At 36.9% G+C, this 12500-nt stretch overlaps 1 long non-coding RNA gene across 3 annotated transcripts in view; it reads left to right on the forward strand.

Moving 5' to 3' along the window:
• LOC135198357 (uncharacterized) overlaps positions 1 to 12500 on the forward strand; it is a 307497-nt gene that overhangs the window by 150227 nt on the left and 144770 nt on the right. The window lies entirely within an intron of this gene.

Below are 12500 nucleotides of genomic sequence, written 5' to 3' on the forward strand. Positions count from 1 at the left end.
GAAAAGGCTAAGACTTTTCCTCTGGCTTGCGAATCTAGAAAACACATTTTAGAAAATCCTTAACTCGTTTGGTCTTTAAAGCTGACCCAGTCTAGAAAAAGTCCATTTATTATTTTATCAGAGTTGGTTTTTTGCAGCGCAGTGTACGGTTTCTAAGTGATATCTGAAAACATTCAATTCTATAAATGAAAAAAAATAATGGAGTAATAGCATTTTCCGAGTTTGAAAACTTTAAATCAGATTGCTGTGAAACCTCGATTTTTACGCTTACCCGAGGAGTAAGCCTACAAACTACTCTGTTGTTGTTAGGGGGGTAGGAAAGGTCTACAGAGGAGCTTAAGGTGTTTCGCGTTGAATTAAAGATACAGGAATTTTAGGATAGGATATTTACTTTATTTATATATTAGAATGAAAATGTAAATGTAAAAAATATATAAATGTGCATGTTAAACAATGCAGAACAGTTATTTGTTGTAAAATATAGCTTATTTATTTTAATCTTCGTTGGTGTAACAATGCAGAGTTAGACCTTAGATTTTAGCACGCGCCTCCAGTAAGTTGGAGTTTGGATCCGCCTTGTTTTACTTTTACGCGAGAGGCACCAGTCGCCCGAGACTGGGTAACAACAGTCTCGTTCGAAATTTGCACGAGAAGATTGATGAAAGAATTGGAAATGAACAAAAATTAACACAAACGAAGAGTGGCGTCAAAGATGTCGGTCGTAAGTGTAATAACAATTCGGTGATTTAAAAGCAAAAGTTTGCCTGCCTTACGAATGAAGCTCTTTGGACCTCCGATTAACTTGACGTCCTGCCATGGGGTTGGGGATGGGGCGGGGTGGGGGAGTTCTTAATTAGCCGAGAAAGACGCTAATATTGACTCGATTCCTTCCTTCCGTGATTTTTCTTCTTGGGAAAACAGCCTGGCTTCCTCCAAAGGAAGCATCCTGGGGAGAAGAGGAAAAGCGAATTTCCTCTGAAGGAAAATAAAGAAAAGAAAATGAACCAAATATGAAAAGAGTTGCAAAGTAATTTCATCCTTTTTCGCGCGAGAGTCGAAGGTATGATTTTTCAGTACTGTATGTAAACGCTCTTAAGGAATTTCGCAGTGTACATGCTACCAGCTAATATGTTGATATGAAATGTTCTCGGTATAATAGTGTAGATATGAATATATATTTTATACTATATATATATATATATATATATTATAATATATATATATTATATATATATATATATATATGTATACATATACTATGTTTATATATATGTATATATATATTACACATCCAACATTATATATATATAATTATACTATATATGTATATATATAATTATATATATATATATCTATATGTATATATATAATTATATAAATTAAAGACAATTGTTGCAAAGCTATATTGTAAACAAAATTTAACAGATAAAAAATTATTGTTTTGTTGAACTGAATATTGCCATCAGAATCGCTCCCAAACCATTTGAGGTAGAAATTGAAAACTCTTCGTAATCATCCATTTCAATAAAGGCTCCAATGTAATGGGAGGAGAGATGTATTCAGAAATTATATTATACTTTACCAGGTATTGAAAATCGATCTGGAAAGTCCATTTATGGTATTCATTTACGTTTCTGTTCCGTTAGACCTAAATATTTTGTATTTTCAGAAATGGTTGGACATGCATGTCGACGGCTCTACGTATTGTATATATTTTGTCAAAGCATATGACTTCTACCGGCAAAATCTTTACCATATATTACTCCCCGAAGGGGGAAGGGGGACGGTAGTGCCGTCAGTGGACCTCATACGGTGCAATGTAGTTATTACTTTTTAAGGTTCTTTGCAGCGTGCCTTCGGCCCATAGCTGCAACCACTTTTGCTGTACCTCCTTTCCTTTTCTCTTTCTTCATCTTACTTTCCTCTACTCTCTCATAACACTTGATTCATAGCGTTTCAGTGGCGTGATCGGTATGGTCTTGGCCTGACACCTCGGTGGCCGCGAGTTCGATTCTCGGGCATCTGAGGTGTGAGAGATGTGTATATCTGGTGATAGAAGTTCACTCTCGACGTGGTTCGGAAGTTGCGTCAAGCCGTTGGTCCCGTTGCTGAATAACCACTGGTTCCATGCAACGTCAAAACACCATACAAACAAGCAAACAAAAAGCAGCTGCTTTGAGGTTATCCTCTTGTGACACCTTTCAAACCTTTTACTGTCAGTTTCCATTTCAGCGCTGAATGACCTCATAGGTCCCAGCTTGGCCTTTTGCCTAAATTCTGTGTTCAATTCAACCCATGTGTTACTATATTACTTGTCTAGATGTCAAACAGCCGCGTGGCTCGTCTTCAGGATCTTCCAATCTTGTAGCTGAAATTGTAACTTCATAATAACTGTTGTGGCACTCTTGGTTATTATTTGGTCACCGTGCTTAGGCCAAAATGTCAAATCAGTGGTTCTATTCAAAGCCCCAAGGAGCCCTTCCTTAAGCATTATTTCCAAAACTGTTTCTTTGCCTTGATTTTATTAGTCATTGTGGTTCTCAGGAATGCAGGGTAGTTAGTATATTTTTTGGTAAAGCTACAAATTTCATGGAAAGCTGTTTAAGTCTTAACATTTTTTCTTTCATTTGTCTGCTCTATTGTTGGCACATTTTTGTTGTTCTTAGGTATAAAAATAATAATGGTTATAGGTTACAGTTAAATAAAATTGCCAGTGCACCTTTTCAACGGATTTAACGTTATATAATGTAGATTAAGTACATCGGCCGGCACCTAGATATATAATAGATACAATTTCATTAAGGTAACATCGATATATACTAAGTTCTAGATATGTGATAGATACAATTTTATTAAGGCAACATTGATATGTACCAAGTTCTAAGAATAAAATTTAGATGAAACTTAGTGTGAGGTTTGGACAAAATTTAAGTTTTTAAACGAAGTATTAGGATGGTTTACGCTTGTCTTCACCAAGATATTTTGAAAACAGAAATTGTAAGGGCTTCCAGTTAACATTGAACGTCACTGGAAAATGAATTTCGTTGAGCCTTAAATATTCCACGATCGTTCGTTTAAGTTTTGACGCATTGGTCTGGCTTCCATCGAACAGGGCAGTGTGAGGTAACATTGAAACGGATATACATGACGAATGAGAAATATTATAAATTCGCAATTACGATATTTGTTGTTTTGTGGATATAACAACAAGTCTGGCTTCATGCAAATAACTTAAAAACAATACGTCTATATGCTCTTTAAATCACTGCAATGTGCTAAATATTCAGTAGGCAATATGGTTCAATTGTGGTTAGAGGTTTTTATTTCCATCTCTGATACGAGAAACGCACCAGGAAAATATTGGGGACTGTTTTGAATTGCCTGTTATTGCGATGACTGTCTTTTATGTTGAAATGACTTTTGTATAAAATATATATATATATATATATATATATATATATATATATAATAGAAACTCATTTAAAGGCAATTGTTGTGTTTTAACCTATATTGAGACTTGCTCTCCCTTAGAAGCATAACATCATAACATGATCGTGATAAATATAATTAAGCCTTCCCGAAAAGGTATTTACTCTATTGAAATAAAGTATTTAATCTTGATAACCGATTCAGATTTCTATATAGCATGTTAACGATGATCTTGGTAACCAAATTTAACGATTTAATAAATAAAAAAAAAATGGTCATGGAAGTCAAATTAGAAAAGCACAGAAATCTTACAACTTCATATTAAAATTCTTGAAGTTAAAGACTGGAGAATTTGGTTCCTTGACGTAATTTAAAGAAGTTAAACCATTATCCGCAGGTATACTTCCGGTATAATCACCTCTTCAATAGGGCATTACCCGATCCTATAAGCAAGCGTAATAGGACTCGGTTTGAATCACTTACAGTGCTTCTCCAAGTCAGGACTTCATTATTGGTACTTTTTCTTTCGAAGTTCCTGTTGAAGTGTCGCATCAAATTTTTCTTAGTTGCACTTCGGGACACCCATTTTACTTAGTTGCACTTCCGGACACCCGTACCAAACTGCAACTTCAGTTTGCGAGGTTTCTCGTGCTTACGTATTGATTTATTCGTTTTGCCAAAGACATTTATTTAGTTTACTACCACTAAAGAAGTAAAGAACATAATTATCATTACATCTTGGTAGTTTAAGCAAGACAAACACCGTCTTTTATACGCTATATATGCTGTACACACACACATAGCGAGTGACTTCAACCAAACACAGCTCAACAGTTACTAACAAAATTACGCATTAATTGTTGCATTACTTTTGCGAAATAGTTTACGGGTTTCTCTGTCAGATTTTGCGTCGTGTGGAATGCGGAGAGATTCCACTGAGGTTTCTAGGCTGGTCACCTCAGGCCATATAGGTATCTCAGGACATATCCTCTGAACACAGGTATCGATCGCAGATTGCGACCTCTCGCTATCTGGGACGATATATGGGCAAGGACCGTCGATGTTGATGAATGAGCACTGAACGTACTTGGCAGCTCGCACCTCTGTCAAGTTCTCAGATGTCACGGTTGAAGTTTCGATCTGTTGCCTGCTGGCGAAAATACGGAGCACTTTCTTATTTGAGTTTTGAGGATATTCAGTGACACATTTGCTATCGTCTGTAGTTGTATTAAAGAACAAAATTCCCGAGAATTGTCGTAAATATTTTGCATTCAACTTCATCACTCAATGTATTAGTAACACCAGATACCACGCAATGTATCATTAACACTAGATAGCACGCAATGTATTATTAATACGAGATGATTAAAATTCCTTCCGAATCTATAAAGCTCTAAGGCGCGCGGAAATATCAGCGGGTCAAGGTGCAACTTTTTGTCATGTGTGTTCGATGTACACAAAAAGTTGCCTCCTCAGTGTACCGTTTACTGTAATAAGCTCTTTGTATTCACAGTCCAATCGCACTCACAGATCGGGTTTACTTTGCCATCAGGTTCTCTTGTGATTTCATGACACCCATGATTTAGCTTGGATTTGCTCGTGCTGCATTCCCGAAATTGAAGCCTTAAAGCCCTGTAATCAGCGTCACTTGCTTTCATACTCTGCAACGATCGTGCATAGCATAGCCAGTAACAGGGCCATAACCGAGAATTCTCCCTTTCACTCCAAGGTCCTGTTTGAGGTCTAATTTAAAGCTGGTCTGTCGTAAAATAATCATTTTTGCTGTGTAGAATCCTAAATATGTCCTTTTCAGTAAAATCATTTGTAAAAGAACTCGTAAAAGATGAATCTCCTCGATATATCTCCCCTTTTTTCAAGTTTAAGAATATTAATTATGTTAAAATTGGGAAAAACTTGAAAATCCGAGACTCAAAGATTAAGTTTTAAGAATAAACATTGCAAGGAGTCCCCGAGACGACCAGTTGAAGCTGAGGGATGCAAGTTTGAAATAAATATCTGAATGAGACAGTATCCATTGACCCTGTTCTTAAAAAAAAAAAAAAAAAAAAAAAAAAAAAACCTGTTATAGTCCTGTATAATTTGCTAAGTCTTAATTCTAAAATTGATAACGGGGAAGGGGCGGGCGTTGGGGGTCGGGGTGAGGGTGTTGATGGGTAGGGGTGTGGGGGCGGGGGGGGGGGGGGAGGGGGGGGTTTAGCATCAGGGTTGCCATGTTGGCAACTTTGGTGCCAAAATCCTGAAAGTTGGAAACTTTTTGAGGTGGTTGGCAACAGAATTTTGTGGTTGGCAACTACCACCGAAATTGGCAACTTGTTGGCAACTTTTGGTTATCAAAAATATATTGTTGCTTTTCTGAACGATTGTTGCAAACTTTCTACTGCAAAGTCCACAATTATGCTTTGCCGCTTACCATCACAGCCAGAATAGTTTGAAATTAACTTCTTTTGCCAATACAAAGGTCAAACCTCCACTGACCTGAGTAATCAAGAATTAAGAACGACGTTTTTGCCGCCACGGTCACTTTTGTTGTGTTGTCTTGGAGAGTTGCTGTGATATTTTGCTTGATTTTATGGAATTGTAAGTGATATTACTATGATTTATTGCTGTGTGTGTATAGTATCTCCTTTCGAGATAACAGGATCATAAAAATTGAGGTAGACCTATAAGGGCGTATGCCTTTTTGTTGGTTACGCAGCTTATGACGTTTTAATTATAGGCCTATCTTATATTCAACTGTTTCATTTTGGTTCTTGTGTTTATTCTTGTTTTTGTTGCTGCTGTTATAGTGCTTGTAGTGTCTTCGAAAACTTTTCATATGGTATCCTAACATTGCAGAATAAACATAGACCTATTTATAAAAATATCGCCGCAAACAATTATCTGCCTACAATTGTTAACTGAAATTTAGTAATGCTTTAATTAAAAGTAATCGAGATCAATAAGAATGCCCCAAAACCAAATGATTCATGGGCTACTCGCAGTCGCAGATGGTTTGGATCATCTCATACATAACATTCAGCTTTCATACATGTTTCTAATTTGTTAGGTATCTTATGATGCCTTTCTACCATAGCCTTCATTCTCATAGAAACGCTACAGCAGCCTTATATTTACTCGTCACAGCAATATAATTTATGGCTTTAGTAAATATATTTTCAGTATAGTAGTTCATTGAAAGCAGTTCGATAGGTGGTGTAAGGCTGAGACAGTCCTAAGATTTGGCCATCCACGCATGTATGTGTATGTGCTCTTGCGTATAAGTGTACATTCCACTTTATGCATATACATTATATATCGTGGAGTTGAAAGTTTCAACTTGAAACTACTATATTAATAACAAGGTGGCCTATTTCCAACAGATACGGGTAGAAAACCATTTGCAATAAGAAATTGACCTGTAGGCCCATAACCCGTCGTTGTCTCAAAATTTAAGAATTTTATGTGTAGGTCTGTGCCTTGACATTGTCCCAAAATATACGAATTTGACGCGTAGGCCTATGCCCTATCATTGGCTCAAAATATATGAATTTCACGTGTAGGCCTATACCCTGTCATTGCCTCAAAATATAAGAATTTGACGTGTAGGCTCAAGCCCTGTCTTTGACACAAAAGGTATTTCAACAAAATCTATAGACTCCCACTACTGTTCATTTATCCCATCCTCACTAATAGCTAATAGATAGATAGATAGATATAACTTAATGTGATGACGCATTTGAATTTTGGTAGGAATAATGGAAAATCAGCTGTTGTTACTTATTGGGGCTTGGGGCATGAGGGGGGCAAGTTGAAGCTTGAGGGGGCAAGTTGAATCTTGGGGGGACGGATGCCCCCCAGCCCCACCCCCCCTAAATGACGCCCCTAACTGAGATAATAAATGCAAATCGAAAACTACTATTTGTATTAGTACAAAGTTTCAACACAACGATGTATAATACCCTGTGAAATTACAGTTTCTCTCATTTTATGTATATAAAGAAGGATGTTTTTGGCTAAATTAATCAAGGGTTATTGGTGGAAAAAGGGGTTGGCAACTTTTGGCAACTTTTAGTCTTGGAAATCTAGCAACCCTGTTTAGCATCCTATTACTTCCGAAAACAGCTGTAGAAAGAATCCCGCATCTCAAGCGTCAGCTTGTTTAAAGAGTGAAATTGTTCTAACGCTATTTTATCGTGTTTGCTCTAAATCACGTTAGAACTCATAAGGTGGACCCGAAGATCCAGCTGTAACTTTTCCTGTATGGAGTGAAGTATATTGTCTAATATTTTTCATCATCTGCTCTTCCGTGATATATCACTTTTGCTTAATTTGTTAATATCATTCCTTGCTCCTCACATCTAGTAGATACAAAAAGTAGATGAAGAGTTTTGGGCGTAGATGTTTTTCGATAGTTTTGACCATCCAGACCTTTGCGCTTTCTTTCCACCTTCTCCCATGTACCCTGCAGAGAGAGGAGAGAGAGAGGAGAGAGAGAGAGAGGAGAGAGAGAGAGAGACGAGGAGAAGGGGGAGTGGGGGAGGGGACGCCGGAGGGAGAGAGAGAGAGAGAGAGAGAGAGAGAGAATATGTACCTCTAATCAATTCCATCTTGTGAGTAACTGATAAATTGATTCTTTTGAATGTTCAAATCACCCCTTCGTATCCTTTTGCCTCGAGAGAGAGAGAGAGAGAGAGAGAGAGAGAGAGAGAGAGAGAGAGAGAGAGAGAGTCTGTAGCTCTAATCAATTTATTCTTGTGAGTAACTGATAAATTGATTCTTTTGAATGCACAAATCACCCCCTCGTATCCTTTTTGCCTTCCTCCGTCAATGAAAAGTAACGAATGTGAGTACACATTGAATCTGCAGAATATGCTTGAATATACACGCTTTATAATATGGCATGACGCCGCATAAACGCAAAATCCGCGTTGCTGAATGCAATTCATCCTGCCATCGTTGGAAACTTTCCGTCTTTCATTTGTCTGAGTCATTATTTTCCTCTCCGTCTTTCATTTCAGCCCATTTTGCCTTCAGGCGATTTCCCCCTTTCTGATCAACCCAGCGAGGTTTGATTAAAACCAGCTCACAGCAAATAACTTACGGGACTTTGACAATGGCAGAAGAACTCTTTTGCCAGAAAGGAGACGCAAGGGAAGGGAATGGGAAGGGAATAAGACAGAATGCGCAGGAGAAAGGAAATGAATGTATTTCCAACATTTGTTGAACATCTGAACAAATGATTGATGGGTATGCAGTCCGTTTTCATCAGTCTCTTGATTTCTACAAAGTTATGCCCCCAGCTTTGAAAAGCTCGCTACTGAAAGTTAGTCCTGTAACGGTATTACGTGTAGCAAAAGAGATGAAGTGTGAGGCAACGCATTTACTTAATTACAGCGAACCCATAAATCTCAAAAATAGAATGACTGAATACATTTGTTTTGCTTTTACGTTTTGAATACGACGATAAATCTCCTCCCAAATGCTTTTGTGTTTTGTTCTTAATGTCAACTGCTGGGCAGTAAAAGCGCCAGGGATAGATGTTTAAAAAATTATTTCTAGGGATTTAACATCAGAGAGAGAGAGAGAGAGAGAGAGAGAGAGAGAGAGAGAGAGAGAGAGAGAGAGAGAGAGAGAAATCGTGTGTGTTTGCGTTTGTTTACATGCGTTTTCAACTTGTTCTCTTGTTAACAGCGATGACATATATTGTATAAGATTATATAATTAATAATACATAAATCCCCATGTACAATACATGCAGTAAACATGCAAGATATTACACTGCATATGTATGTAATTCCTCCCATATAACATATGTTATGAATATATGGGTTACCTATATGAGGTGCACTGTATAAGAAATGTTCCAAGATGACTAAATGATAGGATATGAAGATAAGCTCTTGGAATTATCTCTTGTGTTTTATTCTAAATCTTAACAAGAGTTTCGTTGTAGTATTAATTACTTAGGTCATGAGTAAGGAACCAAGATGAGTGAAAGTATAACAAAAATATTTTTTAGACTTGGCCACTAATAGACGGAACACATAAATACTAATGCATGATGAAGAGGATTGTTTTGCACTCCACTCAGCGAAATTATTATCATTATTATCGTGAGAATTAATGTTAAAGGTCATAGCTGTGTTAGGTAAGCGCATTATTTCACCCATAAAGCACTCAACCTCCAACGGAATGGAGCAGTTACTACATTGTAGACCTCCAGCTTACTCGGGACACGTGCAAGATTTTCTCCTCATGCGTAGTTGTAAACGTTATATTTCTAACTTTTAGCGTAAATGAAAATGTGCTAAAATATGCAGTCAAATGGAGCCTTGTTTCACCAACGAAAATTAAAATAAATGCAGTATATATTATTAGAAATAGTTTTCTTGTACTATTTAACATGCACAGTATTTATTCTTTACATTTTCATTCTGATAGATAAATCATAAATATCGTATCCTAAAATTCCTGTATCTCTAACTCGACTCAAAACACCCTTTTCAGACCGTTTTAGGCTCTTCCATAGACCTTTCCTACCCTTTCCCCAACAAGAACAGGAACAACAAAAACAAAATACTTTGTAGGCTTACTCCCCGAGTAAGCGAAAAGTCTTGTATTGATTATTTTGACCGGAACAAATCTCCTGGCAAACATTTACGTTTGACTGCTGTTGCATTGTAGGATTTGCATTTCTTAAAACCAACAATACTATTCTTGAATTGTGCATCTGTACCCTGTATTAGGCCTGTAGTCGATTCAGTCTGGATACGCGACGAACGCGCCTGTACCAGTCATCAAGGGAACTAGATTCTGTCAGCTATTATGTTGTTTGCATTCAATTATCCCTGTCGTCGTCACTCGCCTTCGCCTAAATACAGCTGTGAACCTTACGGATCTTTACGAGCTCTAGAATACTACGTCATATTAGAAGGAGCCTTCCTTGTGAAATAGCAAGAGTAGCATAAATGTTTTGGTTTGAAGGAGGAACTGAATCCTGTATCCAGCAGCAGCGGCTGAAGTTTGAATCTTAGATTCGCTGCAATTGCATTCTTGACGGCTGATGAAACAGTTTATCCTCTAATTAAGCTTTATTGTTATTGCATCAGGCAGGCATCACCAATATTGTTCCGAACGATAATTTCGTCAACACAATTAATCAGAGATATGGAGTACTAGTTACATGTCACTCAGGGGATATAACATGAGAAATGGCAATCGGATGACGTCGAGTGCCGTTCTCAGATTGCATTAATCACTGAGACGGAATTGCTGATGGCAGAGGTGCAATTAATACCGACCTAGTGCTCAGAAAGCAGCAAGCAATATTGCTTTCCCAGTTGCATCCCCGATCCACAGTGTGCCAAATTTAACTAAGTTTAATAATGTCTCGGTAAACCATTGCATGAAAAAATAAGTATGATAATATTACATTGGGATTATGAAAATGTTAGCCATTGTTATCACTGGCGTAATAAATATATTTTCTGTTGTAAATGAGCGCAGTAGTTCACGACCTGACAAGTGATTTGAATGACATTTTATACGATCGTGTATATCAGTTTATATTGAAGCACGGTTGAATTATGTATTTTGTTTTTACTGGTTGATGTGCCGGCTGACTAGAAGCAGTCATGAAATTACTAAAAAAGAAAGAAAGAAAAAAAAAAAGAGCTATTGAACATATGTCTTACAGGTTATATTCGGTGCTCTCAGTTGTTCAGGAACCAGATTTTGGTTTGACGAAATGTATATTATAAGTATATTTTTTTCCATGCTACTGACATGTAACAAACTAATCCATTATTATACGCGCTCTTATGACTAAACTGCATTTATTATCATATATATTTTGTAATAAGAAAGGGCAGTGATGCCATACGCAGGCATTTCATAGGAAAAATGTTCCAGAATTACTGTGTGCTTAATTCTGGGGTATATTGATGAAGTTTGGAGCAACTTGCGCCTGGAGAGAGAAAGCGACCTATTCGAGTTTAATCTAGTTTCTGACACAAGTTGAATTTTTTTATTTTTTTTTTATACTGCAATGCTGGGCGTGGCAATGAATTATGCGTAGATATTCACTTCCAAGTTAGGGAAATTGTTTTTAATTGGCTGACCTCTCTCTCTCTCTCTCTCTCTCTCTCTCTCTCTCTCTCTCTCTCTCTCTCTCTCTCTCTCTCTCTCTCTCTCTCTCTCTCTCAAGAAAAATCATTAATCATGACTTGAGTTTATTCGGACAAAAATTGAAATACTATTAAACTAAAATAAATACTTTCACTTGAACAGGAAAGTATGAGACAGACGTTTTCAGTTATAAAATACATTTGTCTTTTAAGTACTTTGTGAATTATTATTATAATTATTATTATTATTATTATTATTATTATTATTATTATTATTATTATTATTATTATTATTAAAAAATTCACAATTATATATTAACATGTATTTCTATGTAGAAATAAAACAAAGACTTTCGAACACCTGAACAGTGTTCCTCATCAGTGTAACGTTAAAATGTAAATGCTGTTGTTGTTGTCCAAAGCTCCTTAGAGAAGTTTTAAACCACTTCCATCTTTGATGGATTAATTTGGAGAATGATCGAATACAAGAGCCCCCCACAATCTTGTCACTGATCGTTGTTATTCGTGATTTTATGCGGCAAATTCACCTTGCTACCTCTGGTTCCACGCTTCTCATATCTGGTTAGTTCCCTGAAACGTACCAATTAGCTATCATGGTGGTGGTGATGGGTTTAATACCGACGCTAAGTACTACTACAATTTCCCGGCTCTCAACGGGATAAATAAGTACGGCAGATTCTGCGTTAACTTATGCCTCTCTTGAGAGCTGAGTGGGTTGACGGTCGACAGGAGTCGTTGGAAGGTACTGTGGCGAGTGTTCGAGACTCTCTTCAATACCAATCCATTTATCACTTACGGTTCCCCTTTCGGTGATATTCACGAAATAGCGTGAATGGGATATTAAACAATATTTGGAGCTTAGTAGTGATTGTATATAAATAGCGGTGAAATGATAAAAAACTTATATATATTTATATATATATA

Source organism: Macrobrachium nipponense, chromosome 22 (assembly GCF_015104395.2).
Source record: "Macrobrachium nipponense isolate FS-2020 chromosome 22, ASM1510439v2, whole genome shotgun sequence".
Lineage (NCBI taxonomy): Eukaryota > Metazoa > Arthropoda > Malacostraca > Decapoda > Palaemonidae > Macrobrachium > Macrobrachium nipponense.